The 26,695-nt window shown below is 44.8% G+C and overlaps 1 protein-coding gene across 2 annotated transcripts in view; it reads left to right on the top strand.

Moving 5' to 3' along the window:
- Positions 1 to 15,449: 15,449 nt before the first annotated feature.
- The window catches only part of BMPR1B (bone morphogenetic protein receptor type 1B), a 251,003-nt gene continuing 239,757 nt past the window's right edge, over positions 15,450 to 26,695 (top strand). For both annotated transcript variants that reach the window (XM_039913741.1, XM_029076391.2), the window contains exon 1: positions 15,450 to 15,524. The gene's annotated coding sequence lies outside the window, so the exon portion shown is untranslated. The remainder of the gene's footprint in view (positions 15,525 to 26,695) is intronic.

Raw genomic sequence — 26,695 nt, 5'->3', positions numbered from 1 at the left:
TATTGATATAAAACCAGTACTTTTAAACTGGACATTTTGTCTTTTAAAGTTCAACCTCCTTCTGCCTTCCACTCCTATCTCCAAGTTCCATGTCTTATCTGTATTTCCAAGGATGGAGGAGTGGGATAAAATGCATCCTGCTAGATGAGAAGCTTGTTAATTCCTAGAGGGCAAGAACTGTGTTTACTTACTCTTTTACTTTCTCAGATGCTTAGTACAATGCTCTGCACAGTGTAGGAACTCAATAAGTGTCACTGTTTGATTGACTCTAAGGGGTCATCACAATATCTTCCTGAGATACATCTAGGCACTGTGGAGTTTGGTGAAAGGGTCACAGAGTGTCATTGATAGGGGGAACCAGGTTTCATTTCGCGTATTAAATTCATCACTATAGGATATACCTCCTTCATGCCTTTTGTTTGAGTCATTCCAAGGGTTTTAGAGGACATTTTCCCTTCCTCTCTCAATACTTGTGTAAGCTCCCCTAAACCATAAGTGCACTGTGGGCAGGTAATGTGTCTGTTTATCATTGTATAGTGCTCTGCACACTGTAAGCACTCAATAAATACAACTGAATGAATGAATATTTGTTAGACCCTGTATTAAGCACTGGGGTGGATGCAAGCAAATTGGGTTTGACACAGTCCCTGTCCCTTGCGGGGCTCACAGTCTCAAACCCTGTTTTACCAATGAGGTAACTGAGGCATAGAGAAGTGAAGTGAAGTGACCACACATGGCCACAGAGCAGACAAATGGTGGAGCCGGGAATAGAATGCATTACCTTCTGACTCCCAGACCCATTCTGTATCTACTATGCCATGCTCTTCCTTCCAACTTGTCCGTTTCTTTAAAAAATGGAGCCAGTGGGGCAGAAGAGAGTGGATCATGTCACCAGACTATGACCAAATTGGGCCTGGCCCAAATTCCAGATGGGCTCCAGAGGCAAACTCCCAGAGGAGAAAGGAACCCAAGGCTGCTTTCCAGGGTCATTCCACTTTGATTCCACAGTTTTTGATTAACATGTCCCCATACCCAGACTCCCCCTGCAGGAGCCAACATTCTTTTCCAGGTCAGCAACACGTGTTTCCCAGACATTTTAACCGTGAACTCTCGCTTGGGGGCTGGTAGACAAAACTGCAATTCTGTCGTGATGACCCTCTTTCCCCTTGCTGTCCATTTATTTCTGGTTGGAAGAGCTGGAGCAGGGGACTGGCACCATTTTCTAGTCCTCCATTAACTACTATCCCACCACGTCACCTTGGGCAAGTCATTTAACCTCTCTGTGGCTCAGTTTCCTCTTCTGTAAAATGGGAATAATATATCTTTTCTCCCTAACTTTTAAACTGTGAATCTGGGTCCCTGTGAGGAACAGGGATTGCATCTGATCTGATTATCTTGTATTTAACCCAGAGATTTAGACTGCTTGGCATAGAGTAACCACTTAATGAACCCCATCATTCAATACCATAATTAAATTATGCAAAGTAGAAGTTACATCATTCAGAGCGGTCACTGACAGTCTGTACCTGGGGGCTCTCTCGCTGCCAATGAGGATAGGGAAAAGCCGTGAGGGGAAATGCCAAAAGAACCTCTTTACATTTTATCCAGTGACTTTCAGAATTACAGAGTCAACATCGGAGCTATGCTCACTTTAACACAAGTAGGCTGGGTGGGATGTGTGAGAAGAATGACTGACAACAGGAGAACCAGTGAACAGCAGTATGGAGAACTGAAACTGGGAAATGGAAAGCAGGGCGAGCAGAGGAAGCATTTTAAGGACACGGTAAAATAAAGCCCTGCAGCCCAGCTGAAAACCGGGAGTCAATTGCTGAGGACAGACCAGCATGGTGCACTGCCATCGAGAAAGGAGTGGCTCTCTTGGGGAACAGCATGGCCTAGTGGACAGAGCCTTGGCCTGGGAGTCAGAAGGTCATGTGTTCCAAATCTGGCTCTACCACTGGTCTGCTGTGTTTCTTTGGGCAAGTTACTTTACATCTCTGGGCCTCAGATCCCTCATCTGAAAAACAGGGATTAAGACTGTGAGCTCCATGTGAGGACATGTGTCTAACCTGATTAGTGTGTATTTACCCCAGTGCTTACTACAGTGCCTGGCACAAGGGAAGTGCTTAACAAATGTCATAAAAAAAAGGAAAGAGACAAGAAGGCGAAAGAGAAAACAGTTCCAGGGACCGCAAACATTAAGCATGGCAACATGACAAAGGGCAACTGTTTTGTGTGCACAATGTGCCTGGATCTGTGGGCCCCACAGTGGCCTATTCAATCACACATGCACTCACAGGTGTCTTCTTGAAATACAAAAGGCATCTATATATCAAGAGACTCAATATTCTCCACGCCCCCTCTACCATTCTACCTACTTCCTTCCAGAGACTGAGGATGGGACTCAAAAGTTCAAAGTCTTGAGGCCTGAACCAGCAAAAGTAAGTTGATGCAACTCTGAGCTCGCCCTTTGGGAAGAAAAAGGAACATAAGAGACAGGATGCTAAAGAACTCTGTTTATCATTCATTCAGATCTCTGGGAAATCATTAGTTGAACTCAGATTCCCCTAGGTCTTCTTTCATTCACATACACATTTGGAGGAGTTCACAGCCAACTTTTCTCCCTTTGATTTCAGTGTTTCAGATTAAGTAGTCAAATGCTTTCTTCCTGATGCCTTTCCATCTAACCTTCCAACTTCGAAAAAGCCTTCGTTTGTTCAATTGCAGATGCCTTTGGCCACTCTGTCTGTGGAAACTCTTTTTGTTCTGCTGGAAAATCAGAACCAAACAACAGACTGTTCCCTTTCTTTCCCCAGGGTGTGTCGGCGGACTTTCAATACAGGATTCTTTGAAATTTTTTTTTTTCATTTCTATCAGGCTGATTTGCGTCCTAGGCAAGGAGTTTATGGTTGAAAAAGGTCAGTGAGAGGAAAATTCAGGTTTTTTGTGTCTAATAATTAATGTTTGTTAGCATGCAATGAAGCTATGAGATTGTGGGATCTGGTAGACAATAAAAGAGACTCGGAGATGTCCCTTTGGCAGCATGGATTTTTCCACTTCTGATTGCCTTGTACCCGTCCCAGTGCATAGCACATAGTAAGCATATAGTGCCATAACTATTATCCATTTTGCACAGGAAAGGATATCCAATCTTAGGCAGGCAATTCTCTATTCTGGTTGGACACAGAAGAGCTTGGTGCAATGTTTTTCTTGGGAAACCCTGCCAAGTAAAAGTTCCATAAGTCAATCAATCCATGACATTTACTGAGTGCTTACTGTATAGAGAGCAATGTTCAAAGTGCTTGGGAGAGTACAGTAGAGTCAGAAGACCTAGGTTCTAATCCTGACTTCACCACTTGTCTGCTGGGTGACCTGAGGCAAGTCACTTCACTTCTCTGGGCCTCAGTTACCCCATCTTTAAAATGGGGATTAAGACTCCATGTGGGATATGGACTGTGTCCAACCTGATTAGATTGCACCCACCCCATTGCTTTGTGCAATGTCTGGCACATTGTAGGTACATAACGAACACCATTTTAAAAAAATATAATAATTCCCAGATTCAACTATGAAACATGGGACAAAAGGATCCTGGTCTGACACTAAAATGTTCAAGGATAGGCCTATCCTCCCACTCAACTGATAAACAGATAGTTTCTCTCTGAGCCTAGAGGCCAGGGTGCATAGGTCAAGCAGTCTCTTCAGAAAGGATTTCCTTGCTGAACATGTCCTGATTCAGTCATTCAATTGTATTTATTGAGCTCTTACTATGTGCAAAGCATTGCACTAAGCACTTGGGAGAGTATAATAAAATGATAGACATGTTCCCAGCTCCCCAATGACCTTACAGTCTAGAGTCACCTAACTTTTACAACAAAGCTAACATTAAGAAGAACTGCACCAATAATGTTTCTTAGTTAGCCCCAAATATCCTGGGGCTCTGAGGGCAACATCTAAACCTGATCAGATGGTATTTTGGGGTGTCCCCACCCTGTTGCTTCTGTGAAGAGTGTACTCCTTCTGTGCAGTGCCCAAGGGAGACTGTCCACAGTGGAGGCACTAGATTGTAAATTTTTGAGGCAAGGATTCTACCTACCAACTCTATTGCACTGTACACTCACAAGCACTTAATATAGTGCTCTTCACACAGTAAGTGATCAATGAAAACCATTAATTTGCTTATGGGTTGACTCAGGCAGTGTCCAGGCCAATCAAGAGCTTTGCATGAGCCCCCAACCTCAAGGCCATTGAACTTTGTTTGCAGAAACTGGAATAAATGTTTCTCTGCTGATCCTGAAATACTATCAGAAAAGCACAATTTGCCAATCCCCTTCTGGTTGACTGGAAATGGTTGTGTCATTCAGAAGTTTTGGGACTCAAGAGGTTTTTGGCAAATGAAGATCATTCGTTCATTCATTCAATTGTATTTAGTGAGCACTTACTGTGTGCAAAGCACTGTACTAAGTGCTTGGAAGAGTACAATATAACAATAAAACAGACATATTCCCCACCCACATCAAGCCTACAGTTTAGGAAACCATGAAGGGCCAGTCATAATTCTAGGACTCATTCTGTAGCACCATCTAAAGGGTGTGTGTGTGTGTGTGTGTGTCTGTGTGTGTGTGTGTCTGTGTGTGTGTGTATTTATGTGTGTGATTGTGTCTGTGTGTATGTGAAAGCAGGGCAGCTTTCAAGTAGTAAGCGAGTGAGGACGTCACGTCAGGGTGTACTGTAAGGCTTGTATCCACAGTGGAAAATTTGGAAGCTCCCAGGATCACTCAAGCCAACTTGGAAGGGGCGCCTGTGTGAATGGGGCCTGGGAGGGGAATTCAATGGCTTTGGAGCAAGGGCGGATGTGGAGAAGCCGGGAGGAGAGAGGCAGGGATGAAACACTCTAGGTTCAGGGACACGGGTGGACTTCCATATGATGTCATGTGTAACGGGAAAGGGCGGCTAATTTTCCCCTCGCTCAGGACGGCCAAGTGTTTAAAGCCAGCCCTGGGTGAAATGTGGCTTTATGGAGCCACGTTCTGTTTCTCTTCCTGAGCTGAACAGAGCTTTTGGCTTTCTGGCAGGAAGCTGCAATCCGATGGATAGATGGTGGTGAGAGACAAAGAGACAGCTAAGGCATGGGCAGCCAAATGGGAAATCAAAGGAATCTTCTGGGAAAGACTTCCCTGCCGGACCAGATGGGTGCTTTCACTTACCCAACAGCTAATATCAAAGACTGTCGAAAGACCATATGCGGAGCTTCCTGCAAGGGGCCCGAGCATTTGCACAGATCAACTTATTTGCTCCTAACTTCACAGAAGCCAGATTGAGAGGCTTCCTTTAATCTGGTGCCAAGGATTCAGGATCAGAATCTGGGCTACCTAGAGCTGTGAGCCTGCTTGTACAGTGCACAGGAGCAGCCTGAGCACTGCTATCAAGTGTCTAGAAGCAGTGGAGGGCCATGAAACTGCCATGAGGAGTTCTCCAAAATAATCAGAATGGTGTTTATGAAGCGTTTACTATGTGCTGAGCACTGGGGTAGACACGAGATAATCTGATTAGATGCAGCTCCTCTCTCACAGAGATCACCCTCAAAAAGGGGAAAGAGTACCAGTATTTTATCCCCGTTTTACTGATGAAACTGGGACCTGGAGAGATTAAGTGACTTGCCCAAAGGCGCACAGCAGAGCCCAACTTGAACCCAGGTCCTCCGACTCCCAGCCCCACGTTCATTCCATTGGAGTAGGGACTCAGGAACTACCAGCAGTTCCCTTGTGTTAGGCTTACGAAGAGTGGCAAGGTATAGGTTAGATGCACTTTGAGAGCTTCTTCAGGGCATTAAGAAGTGAATCCCCCTCCTTAGTTGGTAACCTGCTTCTTGAATCAGTAAAGAGAGAATGTGTGGTTGAGAGAAAGGGCCAAGGCAACACTCAATTGGGGAGAAATAAAGCCATGTCTGCTAAAGGGCTCGTACTCACACCTTGGAAGGAAATTTGACAAGGATCCTCTGATGGAACTTCTCTGTCAGGGTACCAGGTGAGTGATGGCTTAAGCAATAAAGGTCTGAGAGCTTTGGTGCACATAAGGAAATATATTTAGTTCTTTGGCCAAATAGCTATTTTCCCTTTTCCAAAGGAGAAAAAAGAATGAAGTTGGATCTCTAGAGTTTCATCTGTAGTTGAAGCTTCTGCTCAAATCAGTAGCCTGTGATATGAGAGGTCAAAAGTTAAAAAAAGAAGGTGGATCATGTGAAATGTCCCCTTCAAGACAGCTGGGGAAAAATGTTTCAAGTGCAACGTGAAACTGGGCGATCTAGATCTTTTTGGGAGCCCCTGACTTCACTGGTAAACTCTCCTAATCTTTTTTTTATTTTCCTTTTAAACTGTAAGCATGAGTTCACAGTAACTGAAACCCATGTATCAAAGCTCACAAGAGAGGTAAGAGGTCAGTAGAGAAATACTCTTTACCAAAAGATGTTTTCCCAAGTTTCATTTCTCCTGTGTGGCCAACCCGACTCCTTACCCCCAGGGAGGCAAGGCAGTGGAGAAAGGAGGCCAACCCCAGAGAGAAATGTCACGTGTCCCTGACTCCGGCGAGCCACATCCGAGTTTATTAGAACCTTTCATTTTTGCTTTTAATACTGCTCGGAATTTGGAAGGAAAAAGAGAAAATCTTTTCTGTTCGATCACTTATGCTGGATGGAGTTAAGGAAAGAGGCCTCCACGGAATTGTTAGTGTTTATTGTCTCCGTACCGGGAATTTGGAAAAGAGTAGAGGAGACAAAGTCATGGAAAGAGGAACATTTTGTCTGCCACTTTGCACTCGACGGAGCTAGAGTTGAATGGCGAGGGAGTTGGGGAGGTGCGGGTCAAATAGTGGGAAAGTGTGGGACAAGCTATCTTGGTTCGTAACTACCTTCCTAGGAATTTTTGCCATTCATATCAACTTGCTCTCCCTGACCCATAGAAGAGCATCGATTTCCCTTGATTAGCAGTACTAGTAATAGTATTTATTGAGCGCCGGCTGTGTGGAGAGCAGCATACTAAGCGCCGGGAATGAATGCACAGGTGGAAATTAGACATGGTCCCTGTCCTTCAGAGGGCTCACAATCTAAAAAGGAAAGGAGGGAGGAAGAACTGCAACAGATACATAAGGAGAGATGAAACAAAACACTAAGACAACATAAGGACAAAATCAAAGATCAGTAGGGTTCCCCGGCTAGAAGAGCAGAATTTCAGACTCCTCACGGACGAGAGGTCACAGACAAAACCGCAGCTGCAATGACCATGACAGGGGCAACAGCCCCAGCCTCCTGAGGTTTTGTGGAGACAGCATCCTGCAGCTGTTTTTCTCTTTCTGGAGGAATCAAATAAAGGAAGTCTTTTGGCTGAAATTTATGCTTGTATTTGGGCGTTATGATTTTTGCCATTTAAGTGGAGCTCTTGAAATGTACTGTGTCAGAACAAACAAAAGGAAATACTGTCTCGACCTCATCAGGAGGGAAAAACAAGATCTGTCACTTCAGGCTGTTCTGGTAGGTCCCAAATGGGCTCGGATAAATTCGTGGATGGGTCTGCCATAGCGGATATGAGGGGGAATGGGAGGGATGTTAACTAATACAGCCTTAACCAGTTTCTGTAAACATTCTGGTGTTCCCAGTGGAGACAAAACACTGGCCTGGTTAGACCCATTAATGGCATTCCTATAGTATAACAATCTTAGATTTTTAAAGATGGTTTAGTTTATTTGATGCTCTCAGAATTTGGAACATGGGTATACCAAGAGGGCATTTGTTAATCACAAACATACATTATACACTCTGTTTTTTCCACCTACCTATAATTTATTTAAATGTCTGTCTCCTTCACTAAATTAAAACCTCCTTGAGTGAAGGGATCACACAAAGAGCACAGGCTCAGGAATCAGGAGGTAATGGGTTCTAATCCCGGCTCTGCCACCTGTCTGCTGTGTGACCTTGGGCGAGTCACTTCACTTCTCTGTGCCTCAGTCATCTCATCTGTGGGGATTGAGACTGTGAGCCTCACATGGGAGAGGGACTGTGCCCAGCCTGATTTGCTTTTATCCACCTCAGAGCTTAGTACAGTGCCTGGCACATAGTAAGCACTTTACAAATAACATGATTATTATGTACAAATTACTGTTGCACTTTATTTAGGACATTTAGGACATCTCTTGCCTCTCCTTTCTAATCAATGTCACCAACTCCTCCTTTATCAAAATATGGGAACTTTCCCAAGTCCTGCTCTCCTGTCTTGCATCCACATCCTCCTCTTTTCCAACCGTCTACCTAGAGGAGGTCTCTGACATGCTCTTAAAATCTCAGGCCTCTACCCCCAAATAGGACAGAGACTGTGTCTAATCTGATAGTATAGGCACACAACATTTAACAACTGTCATTGTTATTATTAGTAGTAGTAATATTAATATTATCAATATTAACTCTTCACAAATTGCCAAATATTCAATAGATTAAAGAATGAATATGAATGTTTTTTAAAAAACACAAGCAATTAAATAAATACAGAACTACATGTAGGAGGGCTAAATTACATGGTGAGCCAAAAGGAGTGGCTTGTCTGGTTCATATTTCCTTGGCAACTTTAAAGATAGTCACCTGCATCCAAAGGCACTTTATGTCCATTTTAGGTTATTATTTGGTACCAATACATTCCTTTGAAGATTTAGACTCTATTTTGAGTGCCCTCTCACTGGGAAAGGCATTTCCTCCTAGAAGAAACATTCACATATATCCTGAAAATTGAGACTTAATCTGAGGAGGTTTATAACTAATTAAAACCAGACCGTTTCACACATTGGAGTTTTTTCTAGCTGGAAATACTTGGCAAGTGCTAAGAAGAAAACTCTGTTTTGGGACAGTGGGATTGCTAGGCATTATTATCTCTGTAGAGTTTTTTTCCGTGAGGTTTCAGAGATATAAAAGAACATTTGGGCATGATAATGAAACAATTTCCATACAATATTAGGAGCAAGAGCAACCAAAGTGAATGTGAATACGTTATCATGATTATGAGACAGAGGAACATATCCCCTTACTTCCTTCACAAGCTCACTGATAAGTCTGTTGGAATGGATTACTGAAATGTCTAAAGGTAAATCCCCAGGAGGTCTAGAGAAGGAATTGTGATGCTTGTTTTGTAAGCATCTACGATCCAGAAGGAGCTTTTTAAATGGGGTAGTAATGTGAGTTTTATGAAAATGAGTAGTATTGGTATTTATCGAGTACCCACTTGGGGCAGTGCATTGTGCTGGATGCTTGAGAAATAGAGAATAAACAAGTGACATGTTCCCTGCCCACAAGAAGCTGATGGTCTCATTTGGGGAGACAAACATAAAAAAATATTTACAGGAGTAGCCAAATCAAAAGCTGAATGGACAGTTGAGTCAACAAATATACAAGAGTGCTGATTAGCTGGGAAGAACAAAGTTCAAGAGCAGCATCTCATGTTAACATGAATCTTACATCTCACAAATTCTGGGTAGTAAAGACCAGCAGGAAAAAAAAAAGTGCTTTGGAGTAACTGGAGAAGACATTGTTTAATTCACTAGGGTATTAGGGGTTGTATTCCTGGTCTTAATATTACACAGTTGACTAAAATCTTTGGACCTAGAACAGAGGAAGATGCTAATGAAATGCAGATTTCATCGATGTTGCAAGTGTAGCTGATAAGACCACTTCATGACTCACACTTTTTTACACATAGTAAGGCATCTTACACACTACCACAGTAGAGTTGAAGACGGCAGACATCTGCAACTACCTTCCAATTGAGGGGCTAATCTGACAATCAATTAATAGTATATTTCAGTGCCTAGTGCATGTTAAGCATTGATTTAAATGCTCCAGAGATGGCAGCAAAAATTCAACTACCTCTTGGTATTTATCCTCAACCAACTCTCTTGTACTGTACTCCCCCAAGTGCTTAGTACAGTGCTCTGCACACAGTAAGCACTCACTAAATGCAAAAAGAGAAGCTATACAGAGCAGAGTAAAGGTGTGGTCCCTCCTCCCAATTTGAGGAAATAACCATCATTTTCAGTTATGGAAATATGGTAAAACTTCCAGGCCTAAGGGCAAAATCTGCCTTTCAAAATCTACAAGCAGGGAGATTATACACTGTGTCAACAAATAGGCAGACCGTTCAATCATTCATTGCCATTTATTGAGCCCTTTCTCTATGCAGAACACTGAACTAAGTACTTGGGATAGTACAATGGAATAGATAGATATGATCCTTGCCCTCAAGGAGTTTACAATCTAGCTGGGGGATGTGTCTCAACGTATGAAACACAAGTTGCTGCCATCCAGTTTAAAGACGCCACCATCGTCACCCCCTTCGAGAAGGAGAAAGGTGAGGGCTGACTGCTGATAACCATTGGACATCTCTGCTACTCTACCTTCCTGGATGCTAGCTAGAGGCCTTCCGGATCAGCTGCTGAAATTATTGTGGACCTTGTGAGCCAAGTATCCAAATATTGCTTTAGACAGAGGAACGGTAGGCAAAGTCTTTGCAGCACAGCAGTTATAGGAGAGGAGCCCAGGATCTCTTTTCTGTTTTCATAACCTTACAGAGGCACTTGACATCATCAGTCGGCTTGGGCTCTGACCCGACTAAGTAAATTTGCCCATTCGAGCGGTTCACCAGGATCCTGGGATTATTCCATGATGCCAGAGTTGGCTCTCTGGTCCTTTCCCCATCGGTAATCCTGTTCAACATATTTTAGCCAGCCATGCTGCTCGAAGCAAGAAGGGACTTGAGCATAAGGTTGGAAAACATTTCTGATCCTCCCTGAAAGTTTTCTAATTCAACAAGCTAAGGATATCATTGAAATCAATCAACCAATTGTATTTATTATCAATCGATCAATTGTATTTACTGAGCACTTGCTGCATGCAGAGCACTGTACTAAGCACTTGTGACAGTACAGTATAAGACAGTTGGTAGACACGTTCTGTGCCCATAAAGAAAAAACTTGAAAGGCAGACATTGAGGAGTGCTGTATGAAAATGGTCTACATCCTGATGGCATCCAGATCCATAATTATAATAATTAATAATTGTGGTACATGATAAGCACTTATCTTCTGTCTAGCACTGTATTAAACATTGAGGTAGCCATAATAGAGAATCAGAATGGCCCACTGGCAAGAACATGTGCTTGGGAGTCAGAGGACATGGATTCTAATCCTGACTCCACCACTTGTCTGCTGGGTGACCTTGGGTGAGTCTCTTCACTTCTCTGTGCTTCTGTTACTTCATCTGCAAAATAGGGATTAAGACTGTGAGCTATAGTAGTGGGACAACCTGATTGTCTTGTATCTACCCCAGTGCTTAGAACAGTGCTGGGCACAAAGTAAGCACTTAACAAATACCATTATTATTATTATTATAAAATAATCAGGTTGGAAACAGTCCCTGTTCCACATGGGGTTCACAGTCAAAGAGGAAAAAGAAGACCAGGTATTTTATCTCCATTTTATAGATGAGGTAACTGAGGCCCAGAGAAATGAAGGTCCCACAGCAGACAAATGTCAGAGCTGGGATGACAGTCCAAGGCTCTTCTCCCTAGGCCAAGCTGCATCTTTGATTTCATAGATTAGAAATAGCATAAGGGTGTCACCGTTTAAAAGTTTTCTCCAAGTCTTGGAAAAAGTCTGGGCAGTGACCTAACTGCTTAATGTCTATATAGGAGTCAGGAGGGAAACTGGAGGAAGGTGGTGGAGGCAGGCATAAGAAGGGAGAGGCTGGAGGGCAGAAGAAGAATCCATCAGAGAAGCAGCATGGCTTAGTGGAAAGAGTCCGGGCTTGGGAGCGAGAGGACCTGGGTTCTAATCCTGACTCTGCCACCTTGGGCAAGTCACTTAACTTCTCTGTGCTTCAGTGACCTCATCTGTAAAATGGGGATTAAAAGTGTCAGCCCCACGTTGGACAACCGGATTACCCTGTATCTGCCCCAGCGCTTAGAACAGTGCTTGGCACATAGTAAGCGCTTAACAAATACCATAATTATTATCATCATTTTAATCACCAATTGTTCTACCTTCTTTCCTCTCCACTGGAAGCACCAAAGTAATTTTCAAAGAGGAAGGAATGGAGGATGCGTAGACGAGCGAGTGCTTAAGTAATAGGGTAAAGTGATGTGCACAAAGTGCAGCAGGTGGTTGTGAGTACACAAGTGTGTAGCTGATGCCCAAATGCCAAGGTGCTATCTGGGGGGGCATATGTTTTATACAGATGTGAACTGTGGATTCAGTATGGGCCTCTCGAGCAGATCCATCACCTAAATGCCATATTTAACATCAAGGGGCAAGAGAGGTTGAGAAACAAGCTCTTCTATTATTCATTCATTCAGTGGTATTTATTGAGCACTTACTATGTGCAGAGCACTGTCCTAAGTGCTTGGAATGGACAATTCGGCAACAAGCCCTGTCCAATAACGGGCTCACGGTCTAACGGGGGAGAATTTTCAGTGAAGAGAAAGGAATAGAGGATGCATAGTTGAGCAAGTGATTAAGTAATGGGGTAAAGCAATGTGCACAAAGTGCAGCAGGTGGTTGCGAGTACGCAAGTGTGTAGCTGATGCCCAAATGCCGAGGTGATTTCTTGGGGGGGGGGGCATATGTTTTATACAGATGTGAATTGTGGATTCAGCATGGGACTGTCTTTGCTTTTCAAGCAAATCCATCACAAATATGCCACATTTAACATCAAGGGGCAAGAGAGGTTGAGAAACAAGCTCTTCTATTATTCATCATTAATTCATTCAATGGTATTTATAGAGCACTTACTATGTGCAGAGCACTGTCCTAAGCGCTTGGAATGGACAATTTGGCAACAGATAGAGACAAGCTCTGCCCAATGATGGGCTCAAAGTCAAAATGGGGGAGAATTTTCAGCCAAGAGGAAGGAATAGAGGATGTGTAGATGAGCAAGAAACAGCGTGGCTCAGTGGAAAGAGCCCGGGCTTGGGAGTCAGAGGTCGTGGGTTCGAATCCCACCTCTGTCAGCTGTGTGACTGTGGACAAGTCACTTAACTTCTCTGTGCCTCAGTTACCTCATCTGGAAAATGGGGATTAACTGTGAGCCTCGCCTGGAACAACCAGATTCCCCTATATCTCCCCCAGGGCTTAGAACAGTGCTCTGCACATAGTAAGCGCTTAACAAATACCAACATTATTATTGTTACTGTTGATTCTATTTATTTGCTATTGTTTTAATGAGATGTTCATCCCCTTGAGCCTATTTATTGCCATTGTTCTTGTCTGTCCGTCTCCCCCGATTAGACTGTAAGCCCGTCAAAGGGCAGGGACTGTCTCTCTCTGTTATCGATTTGTCCATTCCAAGCGCTTAGTCCAGTGCTCTGCACATAGTAAGCGCTCAATAAATAATAATGTTGGTATTTGTTAAGCGCTTACTATGTGCCGAGCACTGTTCTAAGCGCTGGGGTAGACATAGGGGAATCAGGTTGTCCCACGTGGGGCTCACAGTCTTAATCCCCATTTTACAGATGAGGTAACTGAGGCACAGAGAAGTTAAGTGACTTGCCCACAGTCACACAGCCGACAAGTGGCAGAGCTGGGATTCGAACTCATGAGCCCTGACTCCAAAGCCCGGGCTCTTTCCACTGAGCCACGAATAAATACTATTGAATGAATGCAAAGGCGGGAGGAGAACCCGTGATTCTCAATCAGTCGATGCGATGGACTGAAGGGATGATTTTGAGCCTCCAGAAACGGGCGCATGAGGGGTGAACCCCCCCCCCCCAAAAGGAGGCCAGAGGCTTTTTTCTCTGAAGATTCAAGTCACAGGGCCGAGGACCGAAAGCTGCGCGCAGGGAGGAGAGTCGGCAGAGGCCGGGGCCGCTCCGCTCCCGGACCGGATTACAGCAGATCTGGAACGGATTCCCCCTACGCGGCAGGAACGGATTTTCCCCTGCGCGCCCGGACCGGATTCCTGCAGATCTGGAACGGATTCCCCCTACGCGGCAGGAACGGATTTTCCCCTGCGCGCCCGGCCCGGATTCCTGCAGATCTGGAACGGATTCCCCCTACGCGGCAGGAACGGATTTTCCCCTGCGCGCCCGGAGCGGATTTCAGCAGGTTTGGAACGGATTCTCCTGCGCGTCCGGACCGGATTTCAACGGATCTGGAACGGACTCTCTTGCGCACCCGAAGCGGATTTCAGCGGGTCTGGAGCGGATTCCTCTGCGCGCCCGGACCGGATTCCCTTGCGCGCCCGGAGCGGATTGTAGCAGGTTTGGAACGGATTCTCCTGCGCGCCCGCCTGGATTGCAGTGGGTCTGGAGCGGATTCTTCTGCGCGCCCGGACCGGATTCCTGCAGATCTGGAACGGATTCCCCCTACGCGGCAGGAACGGATTTTCCCCTGCGCGCCCGGAGCGGATTTCAGCAGGTTTGGAACGGATTCTCCTGCGCGTCCAGACCGGATTTCAACGGATCTGGAACGGACTCTCTTGCGCACCCGAAGCGGATTTCAGCGGGTCTGGAGCGGATTCCTCTGCGCGCCCGGACCGGATTCCCTTGCGCGCCCGGAGCGGATTGTAGCAGGTTTGGAACGGATTCTCCTGCGCGCCCGCCTGGATTGCAGTGGGTCTGGAGCGGATTCTTCTGCGCGCCCGGACCGGATTCCTGCAGATCTGGAACGGATTCCCCCTACGCGGCAGGAACGGATTTTCCCCTGCGCGCCCGGAGCGGATTTCAGCAGGTTTGGAACGGATTCTCCTGCGCGTCCGGACCGGATTTCAACGGATCTGGAACGGACTCTCTTGCGCACCCGAACTGGATTTCAGCGGGTCTGGAACGGATTCTTTTGCGCGCCCGGAGCGGATTTCAGCAGATCTGGAACGGATTCCCCTGCGCGCCCGGACCCGATTTCAGTGGGTCTGGAGCGGATTCCTCTGCGCGCCCGGACCGGATTGTAGCAGGTTTGGAACGGATTCTCCTGCGCGCCCGCCTGGATTGCAGTGGGTCTGGAGCGGATTCTTCTGCGCGCCCGGACCGGATTGCAGCAGATCTGGAACGGATTCTCCTGCGCGTCCGGAGCGGATTTCAGCGGGTCTGGAACGGATCCCCCTGCGCGCCCGGAGCGCATCTCAGCAGGTTTGGAACGGATTCTCCTGCGCACCCGGAGTGGATTTCGGCAGGTCTGGAACGGATCCCCCTGCGCGCCCAGACCAGATTCCCTTGCGCGCCCGGAGCGGATTTCAGCAGATCTGGAACAGATTCTCCTGCGCGCCGGACCGGATTTCAGCAGTTCTGGAGCGGATTCTCCTGCGCACCCAGAGCGGATTTCAGCAGGTCTGGAGCGGATTCACCTGCGCGTCCGGAGCGGATTCACCTGCGCGTCCGGAGCGGATTCTTTTGCGTGTCCGGAGCGGATTCCCCTGCGCGTCCCGGGAAAGGCCGGAGAGGATCCCAGGAAAGGGATCGAAGCCCGAAAAGAGCGGCTTCGGTTGCCCGGGAGCTTGGAAGCCGGTAGGGAGGTAGAATGGGTGGCGCGGCCCGAGGTTCAACCACGTAGCTTGGGATGGTAGGGTAGGGAATGGCCTGGGATGGATTAGCAGGGAATGGGATGACACGGGGTGGGCACAGTGTCGCCCCATGGAGAGTAGCCCCAGCCTGCTAGGGGATGGGTGGAGAGCGAGCGAGACTATGAGTCCGTTGTTGGGTAGGGACTGTCTCTACCTGTTGCCGAATTGTACTTTCCCAGGGCTTAGTAAAGTGCTCGGCACACAGTAAGCGCTCAATAAATGCGATTGAATGAATGAGTTGAGCATGTGTGTGCGTGGGTGGCTGCCCTCCCCGGGTCTCAGGCACAGACCCTCGGGGTCAGCAGGGTCTGTTTACTGTTGTTTTGTACTCTCCCATGCGCGTAGTACAGTGCTCTGCACACAGCACTCAATAAACGCGGCTGACTGACTGACCCAAAGCCACCCGCTTGCCAGGGAAAGAAGGAAGGCAGGGGAAAAGCAGAAAGCAAAGAGAACAGAGTCAGCAAAGGTGACTGTCCCTGTGGGGCGGACCCTATGTACTTGTGCATAGTTGTATATATTATTTTTCTATTTTATTAATGTTGTATATAGATCTATGATTATATTTATCTTGATGGTATTGACACCTATTTGTTTTATTGTCTGCCTCCCCCATTTAGACTGTGAGCCCGTTGTTGGGCAGGGACTGTCTCAATCTGTTGCCGAATTGTACATTCCAAGCGCTTAGTACAGTGTTCTGCACATAGTAAGTGCTAATTAAATAAGATTGAATGAATGAATGAAAGTTGGGAGGATTCCAGGGGTTCAACCACCTCTCTGCAATTTGGACATTTCTGCCCTCTTTATCTGGACCACCCAGGGACAATTTCCAAGCAACAGCTAAAGCAACTTTCCAAGAAAGAAGGACCCCAAGCATTTCTTCTTGTTTTCTTTCTCTGTGTTGGCCGAAAGGACTTGGGAAAATCATTAGGACATAGGAGAAAAGGAGGGGGATTTGTCACCAATAATCTCCTTAGAAAAATGCCCATGGTCTGGTTATTATCCAGGATCCTGCCTTCAGCTGAAATGCTGTCCGTCTCCGTTCCGTGAGAGTGGATTTGGTAACCAGTTCTCTATGTATGAACTAGTTGTTTTCTATCAGGGTCATACTTAACTTTAAATCTTACGTTAATTGCCCTTACCCTCCCTGAACCGTTGTCTCCAGTCATAATGTTGGTTTTTGATGAAATACAACGGATGGCAAAAAATTGCTTTACCTCCTGGTTCTGATCCACATTGAGTTGCTATTTAGAAACTCATCTTGGAAAAGTTGATAAGATCTCCTTCCTCGGGTGTTGGAGCTCTTCTGTAGTTTTATGGGACTGATTTGAACTTTCCAATCAAAATATGTTAGGTTTTCAAGGTAAAATCTTAATGCATATCACAACTATGTATTGGTACTAGTAGAGGAGTGGAGGGAAGGAAAGGATAGAAAGGAGAGGGGAGAGAGGAAGAGGGGAGTGCCTCTTGTAATTTTCAGTTTCTGATTCAGCAGTTGGGTCAGAATGTTAGCCTAAAGTTCTCTGTTCAATAACTCTATCACTTGCTACTTTTCATCAGATGAAATATCACAAGTGGTGAAATGGCATTTGTTAGCAATTTGGCCAGAGTAATCCAACTTATTTCTTTGCATCCTGTGTCAGAAAAAAACACACAACAAAAGCAACTTTTCAGTTTGGGCTAAAGTTAGGTCTGAAATAACTTTCACTTCTTGTACTCTAATCCTCTTGGTTCTTGTAAGACCCCAGAGCATATCGGTTTCTTCCCAAAGGGCTTTATGATCCAAGGAAAGTCAAAGTACATCAGCTAAGAAAATAGATCTTAGAGCAGGGGCGAGGTTGTTAGTAACAAGCTGCCAGGCTAAAATTCCATCTCCACAGTCCCTTGAGATTCGAATCATTCTCTTGGGCTCGGATTTGCCAGCCAGAGATCCTGGTAGGAGAAAAACAGGCAAAAAATGCTCCTAGCAGGGCACACAGACATGGACATTCAAAGATTAATCAGTAAATCAGTCAGTGGTGTTTATTGAGCACTTACTGTATGCAGAACACATTACTGAGCTCTTGGGAGAGTATGGTACAACAGAGTTGGTGAACACTTTCCCTGCTCACGGTGAGTTTACAGGTAAATATAAATAAATAAATATATCAATGTCTGCCTGCTGGAGGGGCAGACAAGCATCAATATAAATATTTATCTATTTGTTCATACCTTTAACAATAGCCTCTTCCAAGTTGTCTGTTGCATTGGATGTTTCACAACCTGCTCCTATCACCCAGCATGGCTTAACCTTGTGTTTCAGCATATCTCTGTAGAGTTGCTTTTGCCCCACCCTCCTGAGATTTTTACCTTTTGGAGTCATTTTTACCTTTTACCTGCTTCTGGAATCTTCTCTTTTGTGAGCACTTTCTAGGATCTTGTAGCTGACCCTTCCTTGCCACCTTTCAGTTAAATCTGGCTAGCTGGTGATGCCGATTGGAGCGTTCAAGATGCCATCTTTGGCGGGTCCAAGAAGGGCTCCAAGTCAAAGAATCCTGTAGTATTGGTGCCATTCTGAGTGTTTTTCTTCTGCCACCACTTGAGTGGAGATTCTGGCTTCCTGGGGTTAGCCAGGGTTGCAGAAGGGGATGGAATAGGCGAGATAGAGACAGGAGGGGGAAGGTTGAAAGATGGCCATTCATCATAGAAATGCTGCCACTTCCCTGTGGGGAACTGTACCAATCGCGTAAAGCTGAGCACCCACCTCGATCTGTTACCTCAGGAGCAGAATGTGATGAATCCTTGGAAGATATTTGGCTTTAGACTTCACTCCTAACTAGATATAAGCCCATCATAGGGCAGGGACTGTCTCTATCTGTTACCGATTTGTACATTCCAAGCGCTTAGCACAGTGCTCTGCGCATAGTAATCACTCAATAAATACTATTGAATGAATGAATATTTAGGTTGGCCTGGAACTTCAAGTTGCCATTTTCTACCTGCCACTGTCCCAGAGACATTGCAGATGGGTCATCTTCATTCTTCAGTGTGCGGTGGAAAGGTATGTGGGTCCACATGGATCAGGAATCAGCAGTTAGCAGGAAGCAGAGGTCTGTTGGCATGTATGATGAGCACCATCTGAGGTAGAGGTCTTTGGTTTGGGCTCTATTAGGATGCTGCTGTGAGAATTAAGAGGCCCACATTTGAGAGTGCAGATGGCCACCAGAGGAATTGCAACCCCAAGCAATGAACTGCTTACTGTATTAATTAATCAGGGAAGGCTTCAAGGAGGACACGAGCTCTCGTTGGGACTTTGGAAATGGGGAAGGGCTCTGATGTGTCAGATGTGAAGTTGGGCTGGAGGAGGAGGATGAACGAGGGGTGAAGGTGGGAGGGTTGAGAATGAGGCACAAGGTATAGGGAGTGGATAAGTAGGAGTGAGAGCTGAAGGAATGCTTTAAAACCTATAGTCAAGAGTTTCTGTTTGATGCAGAAAGGAACAGGTAGCCAATGAAGAGTTTTGAGGTGTGGCAATGTAAGCAGAAGGATATTTTAGGAAAAAACCCTCTTGCCTTAAAATCCCCCAAATAAGAGTTCAACATATTTCAGCATTGACTTGGGATCTCAAAGTGGTGTGTATTTCAAGTCTGTGTTACAGCAGTTTCTGCCCATTTTGCTGTCTTTTTAAGTTAAACTTGGATGTACACTTTGAGTGCTTGATATTCACCTTCAGCCTCACAGGAGGGCATATCCCAGTAGGCAAGGGGGAGGGTAGGTAAAACAGCACCCCTTGCCGTACGTATCCATTATTTATTTATATTAATGTCTCCCCCTCTAGATTGTAAGATCAATGTGGGCCGGGGGCATGCCTACCAATTCTTTTGTATTGTACTCCCCAAAGAGTTTAGTACAGTGCTCTGTACACAGTAAGTGCTTAATAAATACAATTGATTGTATTGCTTGCTTTATGGCCAAGCTCTACTGGTTGAGCTCATGTGTCCATGGAACAATGGCTAATGATTTTGGTAGCTGTCCTGTAGAACTACCAGAGAATCACACGGGTCTGGTTTCTAGTGTACCCCCCTCCCAAGTGCTTAGTACAGTGCTATGTATACAGTAAGTGCTCAAAAAATATAATTGACTGATTAGTGGCCCTAAGAACCACTGGGATACCCTGCCCCCTTGGGGTTGCCAGGGTGTTTTCTTTCTGCCCCTTCCACGTGTCTTGATTATAATGTTGGTATTTGTTAAGCGCTTACTATGTGCCAAACACTGTTCCAAGCACTGGGGTAGATACAAGGTAATCAGATTGTCTCACGTAGGGCTTACAGTCTTCAACCCCATTTCACAGATGAGGTAACTGAGGCACAGAGAAGTTAAGTACTTGCCCAATGTCACTCAGTTGACAAGTGGCAGAGTAAGGATTAGAACCCACAACCTCTGACTCCCAAGCCTGGGCTCTTGCCCCTGAGCTTTGCAACGTGATTATCCAGGATCTTCCTCGGAGCAATAGCTAGTGAGCATGTGAATGTTGATGGCCAGTGGTCCAGCCAGAATTCAACATCCCTACAACTACAAAGGCATGTTGGGCCACTGACCGATCGTAGACTCAGTGATGTGTCACTGCTGAGATCTTGGGTGCGTGGTGATGGGCTTCTCTGAGAGACGGAAGAGTTTGGGGTGGTTTTACACTGGTGCTTGGCTCACTCTCTGAGCTACAATAGGGCCCTGCTGTTGAACTCTCCAATCTCCTGGCTGTGATTATTTTTCTTTACATTTTTGCACTGCTGCCAACCCATGTGTTTTTGAAATACTCTTTGAAAATCAGACTGTCAGGGGCTAGAGCTGCCACAGGGAGTTTGCCCAGATTGATGTGGAACCTTTTTCTCCTGATGAATTTTCGTCTTTGTGGCAGCGTGCGTGTGATTCGGTACCTGGGGTTGGCATGTGGTCTTGTAAATTTAATCCCAACTCTGCCACCGGGCGCCTGAGGGACCTTAGGCAATCCTCTTCAACTCTCTGTGCCTCAGTTTTCTTATCTGTAAAATGGGGTGAGAAAGCTGTGCCTTCTACCCTTAGGCATGAGCTCATATAGGATTGGGACCGTTTGGTTTGATGGTCTTGTAACTATCTCAGGTCCTAAAACAATGTTCGGCATAGGATAAAGCACTTACTAATGCTAAAATTACCACTATTTTGAAGTGGTTACTACTGGATCTGAATCACAGATGGGAGGAGATAACATGTTTAGCTTCCTAGGCCCTCCTTGAACATGGAACAAAGGGGAACCGTCACAGTCAATTGTGTTTATTGAGTGCTTATTCTGTGTAGAGCACTGTACTAAGCACTTGGGAGACAATATAACCAAGTTGGTAGACAAGTTCCGTACTCACGGTGAGCTTAGATTCTAGAGGTTTGCAAGGGGGCCACCATTATTACCTACTCAAGAAGAAAGAGGAGAGAGCTGACTTGAAACTATTGAGTGAACTCACTGACCTCCAGGATTGAGATGACTCTAGCCAAAGTCTTGCGCCAACCGATGAAGGGCTTACTTGACATTCCTTAATTACAGCGGAGCAGAGCTGGCATGACTTTGCAGCTTGCCAGAGTCAGGAGAAGTTCAGCCGAGACACATCCCACACCTCAATGTCTAGTGATCAAAGCCCTTTCCAAAGTATTTGAAACCAACAGCAGGTCTATACCAATTCTAATTGCCTTAAAAACTTTGTCAAGACCCAAAAAATATTCCAAATGAGAATTAAGCACTCGCCACCATCAGTAGAGTACTTCAGAGTGTGTACTTGATCCAGTTCTAGTTCAACCCATTCAACCCAGCCACTCCTACAGGTTGAACAAGGAGCCTGGAAGCTGGTATCAGAATTCACTACCAGTGTTTCAGTACTGTTTTCCAATTCCACAGGCCAAGAGCATCCTCATGGTTCTTGAGTCAGAGGTCTTTAAATTCTATCTTTAAAATTATTTATTCATTTTAATGTCTGCCAGCCCTTCTAGACTGTAAGCTTGTTTTGGGGAAGGCAATATGTGTGCTAGTTCTATTGTATTGTACTCTCCCAAGCGCTTGGTACAGTGTTCTGCACATAGTCAGCACACAGTAAATACGTTCCATTTATGGATAGATCCTTGTATCATCCAGTCAGGATCCCCAAGACCCCTAAGACAGTTCTCTATAAGCACAAACGCAAGTGACCATGCTGAAGATTATGAGTCGCTTTGCGGAATTGGCAAAGTGCTGGAAACTGAAAATCTGAAGATTCATTCATTCATTCAATAGTATTTATTGAGCGCTTACTATGTGCAGAGCACTGTACTAAGTGCTTGGAATGTACAAATCGGTAACAGATAGAGACAGTCCCTGCCCTTTGATGGGCTTACAGTGTAATCGGGGGAGACGGACAGACAAGAACAATAGCAATAAATAGAATCAAGGGTTTCATATGACAAAGTGAACTATTTACAATGAACTCATAATCAAATATTTACATCATTCATTCAATCATATTTATTGAGCATTTACTGTGTGCAGAGCACTGTACTAAGCACTTGGGAGCATACAATACAACAATAAGCTGACACATTTCCTACCCACAAGGAGCTTACAGTCTAGGTGGGGGGGTGCGACATCAATACAAATAAATAAATTACAGATAAGTACATAAGTGCTATGGGACTGGGATGGAGGCAGAACAAAGGGAACAAGCCAGGGCGATGCAGAATGAAGTGGGAAAATAATTTCTTTCCCTTTAAAATGTTATTCCCACCTCCTCCTTCATTTAAGTTGTACTGAACCCTCCCTGCACTTCTTCAACTGCTGGAGAACACTGAGTTGATTTGGTAGGTGAATTTCACAGGCCAAGATCTCCATTAACTTTCCTCCAGTCTACATTGGCAAAGATCTTCATTGACCTTACCCTAGTCTACATAGGCAGAGCTCTCCATTTTCCTTCCTCCAATCTACACAGGTAAAGATCTCCCTTGACTTTCCTCCAGTTTACACAGGCAAATATTTCTCTGGTTAGCAGAGAAGGCTCGCTCTGAGACCCATATGGGTGGATGGACACAAAACAGGTTGGCACACCCCCAGTAGGCAAGGAGGAGGGTAGATAAAACAGTACCCCTTGCCACCCCCCCAAATGGAAATGTTCGGTTTTATCCCTTTCTACTGCTCTTCTTTCCATTTGCGGATTTTTTAAGTAAAATCTGATTTTCCTGACCCTGCACAATGTATAAATATTTTCAAAGAATGTTGACTTCTTGATCTCTTTTTTTCAGTATTTCATGCTTATTCTTACCAAGATTATGTAGGATACAGGATATGAGATCTTCCTATCTCATTTAAGATCAAATGGACTGTGGCAATTTGAGTATCATCATTAACTAGTGAAAATATTTAAACTGTTTTTGAAGAGGAATAAAAACACAATACAGTTTAATAGAATTACATTTGTTTTTCTTGGAAGTTTGCCTAAAAGCTACTTCTGGAACCAATTTGGAGAATATACTTTGTATGCCGCTGCATTTATGTTTGATTATGGTTTTCTTTGTAATTCTCAGTTGAGTCAATTCACTGCATGTCTTGGTCATTAATGGACAAAGCAGGAATTTCCTATGTTTCAATTTTGTATATTTTATTAATGGAATCATGAAAGCACATCTTAAAATATCCACTGTATTAAATTCCCCAAATTTGATTAAAGTGTAAGATAAAATTGATTTTGTCTGTTGATGGCTATTTTAATCAGCAGGATTCTGTGATCATTTGATAGAAGTTAAAAAAAACCCTGTAACTGAAATAAAAGGGAGCTGATAAAGAAATTAAACATGGGTAGATTGTCGGTATTAGAATCAAAAGTACTGATTGACCACCTATTGGTGCTGAGGCTATCCTAGGCACTTGGGAAACTTAATGAAGAAGAAAAGGTGAAATCTGCACCCTCAGGGAGCTTACAGACTAATGCTGAGACAAGAGGCAAAAACTGATGAATAGTGTACCACAAAGTGCCAGAATAGGTTTATAAATAATAAATTAGTGGATCAGTCTGTCAATAATAAAAAGGATAAAAACTCAAGGGGTGAGAAGGCTGTTGAATTAGGAAGGGGAAGAGATTATTCAATCAATAGCATTTATTTAGGGCCTTTTGTATGTTGATCACTGGGCTTGGACTTGGGAGAGCACAGTAGTTTATTAGACATAATCCCTACCCTCACAGGAGTTTATAGCCTACTGGGGGAGATGGAATCAACATAGGAGATTACACATAGGAGGAAGGAGAGAATGGGGAAATGGGTATGTGAAAGAATAAGTGATTGAAGATGTTTTCCAGGAGGAAATGTCATTCCAGGGTTTATAACTACTGGAATTTGTAAGAATTAAATGAGCCGGAAAAACTTTTCATGCTCTCTCTGGACCCAATTGAAATGGGGTGGTTCTTGCTTTATTCACTGCTCATCTCACTTGTTGGATGGGATTTAACCATATTTTGCTCATCTCACTTGTTGGCCTGGATTTAACCTTATTTAACCATTGCCAAATCCAACGGTCTCTACTCCATTCTCATCCTCCTTGACCTCTCAGCTGCCTTCGACACTGTCAACCACCTCCTTCTCCTGGTTACATTATCCAACCTCGGATTCACTGACACTCTCCTCTCCTGATTCTCCTCCTATCTCTCTGGCCACTCCTTCTCAGTCTCTTTCAAGGGCGCCTTCTATGTCTCCCACCCCACTACCTGTGGGAGCACCTCAAGGCTCATTTCTGGTTCCCTTCTATTCTCCCAGGCCTGTGTTCTATCCAATACACTATGCTGGTTTCTTTGAACATAATGGCATTTCTGCAATCTTGCAAATGTGCTGTTATTCACTGGGAAAGTGCCATTTCGGAGGGTTAAAGGACCATGCTCAGGTTGAAGGGAATGGCTAAGTCAAATTATTGAGGAAGCCTCCACCAAACATCAAGAATATAATGCGGCATGTGGATTGGGTGGGATTCCTGCAATCAATGGTAGTTTTTGAACACAAAATGTTCTTTTCCAAATTGTGTCTTTTTGCTGAGAGCCCTTCAGCATGTCATTGGAGCCTGGACTACTTTCTTCTAGACATTTTACTTTGCAATTTTTCATGAACTTTTACCAATTGATTTCCCAGCACCTTTCAGTCTATGCCAACGCTTGGTAATTATGGTATTTGTTAAGCGATTAGTGTGTGTTAGAAATAATCGGGTTGGCCACAGTCTCTGTCCCAAACAAGGCTCACAGTCAAAGAGGAGATCGAGTATTGAATCTCCATTTTACGGATTAGGAGCTGAGGCACAGAGAAGTAACAGGAAAACAGGCATTGAATTTTACAGGTAAGGAAACTAGGGCACAGAGAGGTTAAATGACTTGCCCAGGGTCACCCAGCAGGTAAGTGGCAGAACCTAGGTCCTCTGACTCCTAGGTCCATGCGCTTTCCTCTAGTTTAGGCTGCTTCTCACTACTTTCATTCATTCATTCAATTGTATCAAGTGCTTAGTACACACACACACACACACACACACACATTCTGCACACAGTAAGCGCTCAGTAAATACGATTGAATGAATTAATTTATTGAGCACTTACTGTGTGCAGAGCACTGTACTAACCTCTTGGGAAAGTACTAAACAACAATAAATAGTAACATTCCCTGTCCACAGTGAGCTTGCAGTCTATGGGGAGGGAGAGACAGACATTAATACAAATAAATCAAATTACAGATATGAACATAAGTGCTGTGGGGCTGGGAAGGGGAAGAAGAAAGGGAGCAAGTCAGGGCATCGCAAAAGGGAGTGGCACATGAGGAAAAGTGGGGCTTAGTCTGAGAATGCCTCTTGGAGGAGATGTACCTTCAGTAAAGGCTTTGAAGGCAGGGAGAGTAATTGTCTGTGGGATTTGAGGAGAGAGGGTGTTCCAGGCCAGAGGCAGAACGTGGACTAGGGGTCTGTAGTGAGACAGGTTAGATGGAGGCACAGTGAGAAAGTTAGCACTAGAGAAGCAAAGTGTACTACCAAACAGAGAAGCAGCATGGCTCAGTGGAAAGAGCCCGGGCTTGGGAGTCAGAGGTCATGGGTTTGAGTCCCAGCTCCGCCACTTGTCAGCTGTGTGACTGTGGGCAAGTCACTTAACTTCTCTGTGACTTAGTTCCCTCATCTGTCAAATGGGCATTAAGACTGTGAGCCTCACGTGGGACAACCTGATTACCCTGTATCTACCCCCACGCTTAGAACAGTGCTCGGCACATAGTAAGCGCTTAACAAATACCAACATTATTATACTGAAACTCCTCTGCCACGTTTTTGCTTACTCAGCTTCCCAAGTTCTCTTTTCAGTTTGTTCCCATATTTCTGGTCTTCACCCCACACCCAGAAGAACATAGTGCAATCTTTTTTCTCACATCTTCCCCGAACCCTGGGCCCTCATCTTTCCCATTTGCTCTTATGGAGGGTGGCACCTCCCTTATGCCGGAGTGGGTATCTGTCAGTTTTTGCTCACCTGGTGACAATGATCTCCCCCTCCCCCCCCAAAAAACAAAGTGGCTACTTCCTGTCATGAAAACAGACATGATCTCTTGATGTCACTGAAACAAATAAGGTCTGGGTACTTTTGAGAAAGCCCAGGAGGGGAAAAAGGGAAAAATGAAAATGGAGAACAAACTGAATCTCAGAACTGTCCTGTTCTAATTAATGTCATAAAGCCAAACAAGGAGCAGAATCCCTAGCAAGATAAGGTGGCTGTTTAATGTGCTTGTGGCACAGCCAAAGGCTGGAGATCAAGACAGGGGAAGGAAGTTCCATTAAAATGGGAACTTTGGATGGCTGCCACCTCTATGCCCTGTTTTCAAGTTCTAATACCGGCTCTGCCACCTGTCAGCTGTGTGACTTTGGGCAAGTTACTTAACTTCTCAGTGCCTCATTTACCTCATCTGTAAGATGGCAATTAAGACTCTGAGCCTCATGTGGGACAACCTGATTCCCCTGTATCTACCCCAGCGCTTAAAACAGTGCTCAGCACACAGTAAACCCTTAACAAATAGCAACATTATTATTCTTATTGTAATTAAGGAGATTTGTTGGGTACTAGCACTTATAGTAACTCATCAATG

Source organism: Ornithorhynchus anatinus, chromosome 12, assembly GCF_004115215.2.
Source record: "Ornithorhynchus anatinus isolate Pmale09 chromosome 12, mOrnAna1.pri.v4, whole genome shotgun sequence".
In the NCBI taxonomy this organism is placed as follows: Eukaryota; Metazoa; Chordata; class Mammalia; order Monotremata; family Ornithorhynchidae; genus Ornithorhynchus; species Ornithorhynchus anatinus.
The sequence above is the reverse complement of the archived record's forward strand: the minus strand, read 5'-3'. Positions and strand labels throughout refer to the sequence as shown.